The sequence below is a fragment of the Lactuca virosa genome, chromosome 2, assembly GCF_052849685.1.
Source record: "Lactuca virosa cultivar CGN04683 chromosome 2, Lactuca_virosa_CGN04683_v6, whole genome shotgun sequence".
Lineage (NCBI taxonomy): Eukaryota > Viridiplantae > Streptophyta > Magnoliopsida > Asterales > Asteraceae > Lactuca > Lactuca virosa.
Window position 1 is genome coordinate 199,894,924 of NC_136427.1, and position 9,236 is coordinate 199,904,159.

Here is a 9,236-nt window from a genome sequence, read left to right on the forward strand (position 1 = left end):
CTATCTCTTGAATATTTGGCAAGATAGTCTTATATGTCAAGAGGATAGTGGGAGTCTTAAAGATCCTAAAAAGAATTTCAAGAACTAATCAAGAATTAAACCTGAGGTTCTTCACTAGCACATGACTTGAGGTTTATAACCTATCGTGTTGACATATTCTGTGCCCATTCCAGTTAAAGTTGGCTTTGCATAGGAGTTCTGAAAGTTCTCAATTGGTTGCATAACAACTTGGAAGCAATGGAAGGCCCTGTACTGCCAGGTGGCAAGAAGTTAAGATTGCATAAGTTCAGTCCATATGAGTTTGGATTTGTCATTATCCTTGTCTTGTGACTATGGTTTTGACGATTCACATGGATAAGAACACATACACCATAAAATCTAAGGGTCATAAGGTTTCTCTCCGATTCATGAAAATGATGGTGAGGAAACACTTCCACCAAGTAGATTTGAAGCAGATGGCAAAAGGTCTAAACAATTGAGACTATGATTACGGCATCCCTTTTCATAGTTCTGAAATTGTTTAGACACACATGCATGCTATCTAAGGAAAGGTGTATGATTTTGATAAAGTTTTATCAAAGCATCTCGTATCAGAAATCTGAACTTTGGTAAGAAAGTCAATAAAGTATTGATTTCTAGAAGTCCAGCTGATTTCTGAGTACATGTCAAAGCTAGTGGGAGCATAAGTGTTATGCTAATAATCATCATGTTAGTGGGAGCATGATAATTATTGTTAGTGTTGCAAGTTAGCAATGTTAATTATAGAAAACAAAAGTTTCAATTCGTGAGGCTGCAGGGATTGAAAAAGTTGTTTTGCTATAATTAAGGGAGAGGATATACTTCATTTCAGTTCTAAAGGCTTAGATTGAGACCTTAATCATATTTAGTCAAGAATATATATATGAATTTCATGTTGGATTGGTTCAACTTAAGGAAATTCTATATATTGCGTTCTCAAAATTCGATTATGATTACGACATCCCTCTTCATAGTCAAATTTTGAAAACATGGCAAATAAAAATATTGTAGCAAAAGACTGGTCTAGAATCATGTCTTTATGTGAGACATCATGAATCGTGTACCATTTGCTTTGGGTACAGGATCGATTGCATGTGCTATAATATTTGTCATTTCTAAATTTTTCCAAATGCCCAGAGGCATTAAGAAGGGAAAAGGTCTAGAATTGGATATGACTAAAATGATTAAGCAATTGTCGAGGACAATCTGAGGTTTATCAAAGATTGGTTGCTCAGGGACAGTTGGAAGTATAGTGCTAATTTTGGAAGGACCATATTGACATATTCTGAAAAGAGGCATCTCTTATTCAGAAGTGATAGTCAAAATGAGAATATGGAGTTGTCTCTATAGGTGGAAGTTATCTGTGTAAGATTAGAAAACTTAATGCAAGAAACATGTCCAAAGCAATGTACTTTGAATATTAGACTTAGTTTCCATGGAGTTGATCTCCATTGGAATACCTTATAATGAGTGTTGACAAGTCTTTGTGACTTTGTACATATTCATTACAGGAGGGTCAGTGCATATAAGTTTAAAATCTAAACAGATTTCGATAAATGATAGGAATTTGAAATTCTCACATTTTTCGATAAGGATTTGGGAGTGTGAAATTAGAATCATTGAAATTATGTTCAATTGGTTTATTTCACAAAGTAAGGATCATAGACAAACATAGAGTGCATACTTGGTGTATGGCAAAGCTATTGTTTAAGAAAAACATAGTGTACATGCTTGGAGCATGGGACAACTAGTGTTTTTAATTCAAGTATAAAGTTGATAAAACCGAAACAATGAATAATGAGTAATCAATATGGTGATAAATAAAAGTGTTTATTTATATTCATAGGGTTTGATACCATATTTGATTCATTTATTCTTGTGTTTCACTTTGCATGTTTTGACTTCCAGAATAACTAAGTCGCTCTTCCTGAATGATTAAGTTATTCAAACCATCCACAGTCGGTCATATGTTGGAAGTAGATATGAATCAAGACTGTCATGGGTTGGTTTGTAGAGGTCCAAGTTGGTGGACAAAGTGGTGCTACAACACTCATGAGTGCTCATAAGTTCTGAGTATTGGATTCAACCCACGCTCATTTGAATCACTTCATGGATTTTATCACGAGTGATCATGAGACGATAATATCTTATATTCTTAAAACCTAGAGATATGAGTTGTTACTATGAGTTGGTTATACATTGATTGCACGAAAACGGTTTGGTAACTCGATGTTATAAAACGTGCCTTTGTGTATGATTCAACAAGTAGTAGAACAAGCCATATGAGTTGAAGTTTATCCATTCCTTTTACCTTCGGGATAAAAGCGATATCTGTGGGCCCCTCAATGATTTAGCGATGACACATGTGAGTGCTTGGCCAAGCCAGGACTGATTTGATTTGTTCAATCAGTCAGTCATCATAAATCGAAAATCAGGAAACAACAAATGGACAGAGAGAATGATTATAATCCATGTCTCAGTCCATATGATATCTAGAATGGAGGAATATATGATCCCTTATCTAATGGACAAGTCATTGACAAGGTCAGAGTTTGACAGCGGCTTTAAGAGCTACGATTGACAGTTAGGTTTTGAAGTCATACTCAATAATAGTTTTAGACTTATCCAAGTGGGAGACTGTTGGATTAATGTCTAAGTCCATAACTATATTTGGTATGTACTTGACCCGACCCGGCATGGTCCATTTGGGTTGCACTTCACCGACACAATTTATACGGATAGTCTTTTGAGAATAATATATTTATGATTTATATTAATATATTATAAGTTCTAATATATTAATATGGAATCATATTATTTAATTAGTATTGATCAAGAATTAATTTAGAATTAATTAAGTGATCAAAAAGAACTAATTAAATATGGACTCTTATATATATGGAATGGGCCAAGTTCATTTAGGTTGGGCTAAGCTTTCATGGATGGTCCATGGAGCTTTTAACCCATGGATCCTATGTAAATGAAAGGTCATGGGTATTAGGGTTTACATGGATGTAACCCTAATCCTCCATAATATATAAAGGGGTCCTTGGCTCACAAAATTGGCACAAGTGTGTGAAAATAAGAGTGGGCCGATTTTAGTGTGCATACATATTCTCTCAAGTTCTTCCAAGGTGTTTTGGTGATTTGTGATTCCATTTGAGGCTTCCACACTATTGGGGCTAAGCTCTTAAAGCTTGAAGACATCAAGCTACATCAAAAGGTATGTCATCTAACTAGAACTTTGTAGTATAGGTGCTTCATAATATGCTAGTTAGGATAAAACCTTGGAATAGTTAATATTTGCATGTATAATAGAGAAAACATAGATCCAAGGTTTATAGGGTTGCATGTACACCATAGGAGTGTTAGAATGATCAAAACCCAACATAAACATCCCAGGCTGAACAAATGGTGTGTGCGCTGCAATTATCCCGAGCCCTTCCCCTTGCTACCGGAAGTACCTGCAACCAAAAATAAAAACTGTAGGCACGAAGCTTAGTGAGTCTCCCCAAACTACCACATACCATACACATAACATACAACTAAGAGATAAGGGACCCACCCACTCTCATGGAGGTTCGGGCCCCGTCCACACTTTGTTGTCTAGGAGATTCGGGCCCTGCCCATTCTCTGCTGTTTAGGAGATTCGGGCCCCGCCCACACTCTGCTGTCTAGGAGATTCGGGCCCCACCCACACTCCGCTGTCTAGGAGACCCGGGCCCCGCCCACACTCTGCTGTCTAACATGCATACAAGTATCACTCAGACAACAAGTATATCTACTCCTATCAAGCAGTCCCATAATTATACTCAAATAATACTACGAGATTCGGGCCTCGCCCACACTCGGTTTCTATGAGATTCGGGCCCCGCCCACACTCAGCTACTATCATATCACATATACGGGCCAGCCTTGGTGTCGTTGACCCGTTCCTACTGATGGAAACTCACCTCGCAAGGCTGACTGCTGAAAAATCGAGTGAGGAATCTCTAACTGCTGCTCCGGTGACTCCTCGATTATCAATTTCATAACAACACTTAATCAAAATTTGATAATCCTTCTTAGGGTAAAATGGTCATTTTACCCCTGGTCAAAGTCAACGCGTTGGTCAAAGTCAACCTTCTGGTTGACCCAACTCATCGAGTTTCTCCATCAACTCGTCGAGTCCTAGATCCTGAAATCGCGATCTCACTCGTCGAGTTTCCAGGCTACTCACAGTCGCGATCTACCGAATTAACTCGCCGAGTCCCTTTACCGAGTCGTCGAGTTCTACCTGAAGCTAAAACGGGACAAACCAAATCAACTCGTCGAGTCCCTCTATGGACTCGCCGAGTTCCCCTGTCTTACTGAGCCATCTCAATGGATTAAGCTCCTAACCTTCAGATCCAAGCTCCAAACTTCATCTACATACTGGGAATATACTTTTAAGGGTAAAGTTTCCAACTTTACCCGCTCTTAGTCCTTCTTAATGGGTTTAGCTCAAACCCTAACTTCTCTGGAACATATATCTTGTTCCACAATCCATAACACCCTAAACTAAGGCATACTATACTAGATCTAGGCTCTGAACATCAGTTGGGCATGTAAAGTTCCTAACTTTCCTTCCATGCATGTCCTCTTAGGGCTTAAAAGGCCATATTAATGCTTATAAGCTTGCATAGGGCTTCCATGGTCATAAAGTTTGCACCTTTATGCCATGGAACCCCTTCTAGATTCAAGATCTGAGATATAAGTCACTTGGGACGTCCAAATCCCAAAGACCAAGGTTCTTGAACCAAAACCCTCATAAAAATGAAAGTAAATAGATCTAAGAAAAGAATGATCAAGTTAGAGACTTGATTACTAGAAAATGTAGCAAATGGAGTGTAGCTTCTGGATCTACTCCTTCCCTCTTGTGCCTTCTATCTTTTTCTTCTTCCACAAGCTTCAAAGGTACACAAAGATCACTTAAAATGACTCACACACTCAAGGAAAACTCCAGGGTTTCGTGGATTAGGGTTTGGGACAAGGAAGCTGTGTCACACCCCCAAACCGGAACGCCGGAAACGTTCCGGGGCGGAGGACGTCATATGTAGTATTATAAAACATGCATCATAGTAATCAAAGTAAAAAACAACCATTGTATTAATATTAAAGTGTTTACAAAGTATGTGATTCAGAAAAGATTAACTCCAAAAGTAAATAACAAAACAAGACATGAAGCTACTATACTCCATCTTCTGAATCCCAGTACGCGTACCTGTCTACTAGTCTCCTGAGAATACAAGTTATTTTGAAAGAGTAGATTAGCATTTAAGTTGGTGAGTTCATAAGTATTTAAGTGATGAAAAGTAAGTTGTAAGTTCTTTTAGAAAAGTTCGCCTGTTCCTCCAGAAAATCCTATATTTTCTGATATGATAAATGAAAGTAAAAATGACTCTACAATTCCTTCTATAAGTACTAAATGGGTACAAGTTATATACAATTTAGAGTAAATAGATAATCGATTGTGCGAATCTGCCTTAAGCCCACAACAAAACAAGGAACAGGAAATGAGGTGGAAAGCACACATCCCATTGTTTGTTAGATCTTCATTGTATACAAACCTGGCGTATTTATTTGGTACTTACGGAGTTAACTGTAATAGTTCCTTTATATTTGATGAAAACCTTCTTTAAGAAAAACCTATATTTCCTTTTGTAAAATGGTAACCACAATAGTTCCTTCTATAATCACTTAGTTTATACTAGTTATATATAATCTAATATCGAACAGACAGTTAATTGTGTGAATCTGCCCTAAGCCCACAACCAAACAAGGAACATGAAACGAGGCGGAAAACACACATCCAATTGCCTGTCGGGTATTAATTATATATAACCCCGATGTATAAACTAAGGTATTATAGAATTAACTACTAACATGTCCTTTAAGTTATACTAGTTTAATAAGAAGTATTAAACCCCTTTAATAAATAAGTTTCTAGTTTCACCAACTCAATTGTGAAACGTTGTTTTTGGTAAAACGCTATTGTTTTCAGAAAGTACAATCAAAACTGTTTACCTTAAACGAATGATGTTTACCATAGAAAATCCTATATTTCGTATAAAAACCGACTGGATGTCCATGTTGTTCTATGTTTAAAAAGCACAAGTATACTCCCTATACTTACTACAATGATGTATAGTTTTGTTGATATGTTAAACTAAATAAAGACTTGGTTGTTCTGGATACCTGATACGACGATACTACCCTCCTATGATTACCTAATACATACGAGTGGCATATAACCGAGATCGAATAGAAAGTTGAATGGGTGAATCTGCCCTAAGCCCACAACCAAACAAGGAACATGAAATGAGGCAGAAGTTACACATTCCACTGTCTATCAGACTTCAGTTCTATCTAACCCTAAAGTATACATTGGGTAATCACATAGTTAGGTTCGTTTGATATCTGTTCATGAAAAGTTTATTACTACGTAAATATATCGTTGTTATCTATTTGTGAGTTTTACGACCATACTAATTGGACCAGTTAACCCCGACGTATTGTAGACGTCGAAAAGAATATGACATTTGTCACCCGCAGACCTGCCGGTCCGACTGTAGCTAACAGCGAGGTGCAGGATTGTCAATCCCGCATAGATCTATACACAAACTCACGCTCTCCCTCCAGGAGACTCTGGTCGTAAGGGTAGACTTTCACTGGTACTTATATGAGTACTCAAAGACGTGTCTCACAAGCCGGATTAACGACTTTACAAGTAATAATGTGGAAAACCATTTTTATATTTAACAGATAAGTTCATAAAAAGATCCTTTTGTTCTTTAAGTTAAGCTTATTAAAGTTTATAAGCTTATTTCTATGTTCTATTCACAGTTTCATGTTCTACATACAGTTTATTGGTACAAAGACATAATAAGTAGTTTATATTTTAAAACAAAACATTTCTTGTGTTTTACTTGTATTCCTCCCTTAAAGCATTTAAAACCATTTAAAAGATTGATTATTGGGGGTATGAACTCACCTTATGTGGGTGATTCAAATGAAGATTCGCGTAAGGATGAGAAGTTCCACGAATGAAGTCCCGAGACACAAACGAGTCCTAAATGACATATAATGGCATATATAGGCATGTAATTAGTGTTTACAATCCACTAACTTGTAAGGAAACAACCTTAGGGACTAGGAAACACTCTCAATGGAGTGTTAGAATCACATGTGATTGATCACTAGGAGTTCACGGCCACACTCTTGGAGTTCACGGCCTTGGGAGGGTTTACGGCCCAAGATCCTTTGAAGGGTTTACGACCCTTATGAAGGGTTTACGGCCGTACACCCTTGATGATCTTGAAGATGATGATGAACAATGATTAATCAAGGCTAGAACAAAGGAGTTACTAAGCATGAACAAGTATAGGGATGAGATGCTTACGTTTTGGAGTGAAAATGGAGCTTTTCTTGGATGATATTTGAGAGAGAATGGAGTGTTTGCGGCTGGATCTTGGAGAAATGAAGTAGAAATGAAGCAAACTCTTATATATGGGGGGTGGTTTATGGCTAGAAGAGTGTTCACGGCCGTGAACATGGTTTACCGCCGTGAACCTCATGTGTTGGGTTTTCTGGTTCGGGTGCAGCCTTCTGATCTTGATCTAATACTCCAACACACTCAATCCTTAAGTGTACTAGGCTTAGAACTCATTAGAATGACCCTTAACAAGGCTAAAAGGCAATAGAATAAGTCTGACTTTTGGAGGATTGGATTGAATTTACTAGATAGAAATTTACGGGTTGTCACAGGCTGTAAATGAGGCCAAGGGGTGGGGATTTAGATGCTTAAATAGGGTGCAAAACCCCGAAATTAGGGTATCACTCTGCCAGGCCTACTCCCCGAGTCGAAGGCTCTTGACTCGTCGAGTAGGTGGCTGAAATCCCGCGTCCAAGACTAACTTCTACTCGACGAGTCTGGGGCTTCCAACTCGTCGAGTAGCTTTTCAAACATGAATAATTTGTAAATAAATGCGTACCAGAGTCCGGGCGTTACAATTCTCCCCCACTTGTCTTAGACTTCGTCCTCGAAGTCTGCTATGCTGGAAACAACTCTGGGTAGTGCTCCCTCATCTCCTCCTCGGGCTCTCAAGTCCACTCAGAACCCTTGCGGTGCTGCCACTGCACCTTTACTAGCTGAACAACCTTGTTCCTCAAGGTCTTCGTCTTGCGATCCAGAATCACCACCGGCCTCTCAATGTAGTTTAGGTTGTCGTCAACCTGAATATCCTCTAAGGGCACAATCGCTGAATCATCCACTAAGCACTTCCGCAACTAGGAAACATGGAAAGTGATGTGGATCTGAATGAGCTCTGCCGGTAGATCCAATCGATAAGCCGCCCTGCCTACCCAAGCTATAACCCTGAAAGGACCAATGTACCTGGGGCTCAGCTTGCCCTGTTTTCGGAACCAGATGACTCCTTTCCAAGGTGACACCTTCAGGAGGACCATATCGCCCACCTGAAACTTTAAATCTGAACGTCGCTTGTCGGTGTAGCTCCTCTACCGACTCTGATCAGTCTGGAGCCTGCTCCGGACCTGCTGGATCCGCTATGTAGTCTTGAGTACTACCTCAGTACTCCCCATGACTCTCTGACCAACCTTACCCCAACAGATTGGGGTCCTACACTTCCTCCCGTAGAACATCTTGAAGGGAGGTCGGTCTATGTTGGCGTGGTAACTGTTGTTATACGAAAATTCCTCTAACAGAAGATACGTATCCCAACTGCCACTGAAATCCAAAACACATGCGCGTAGCATGTCCTTGAGAGTTTGTATCGTCCTCTCGCTCTGTCCATCTGTCTGAGGGTGGAAAGCGGTGCTGAAGTGGAGACGAGTACCCATCTCCTTGTGGAACCGCTTCCAAAATCTGGAAGTGAAACGGACATCTCGGTTTGACACCACCAAGACAGGCACTCCATGCCGTGCCACTATCTCACGCACGTATATCTCGGCCAACTTCTCGACCGATATGCTGTCCTATATCGGGATAAAATGAGCACTCTTGGTCAACCGATCCACGATGAACCATATCGAATCTACTCCACGTGCGGTCCTGGGAAGCTTGGTAATGAAATCCATGGTGATATCCTCCCATTTCCACACGGGAATGTCTAACGGCTACATCTTGCTTTGTGGTCTCTGGTTCTCAGCCTTGACGTTCCTGTAGGTCAAGCACCGCTCCA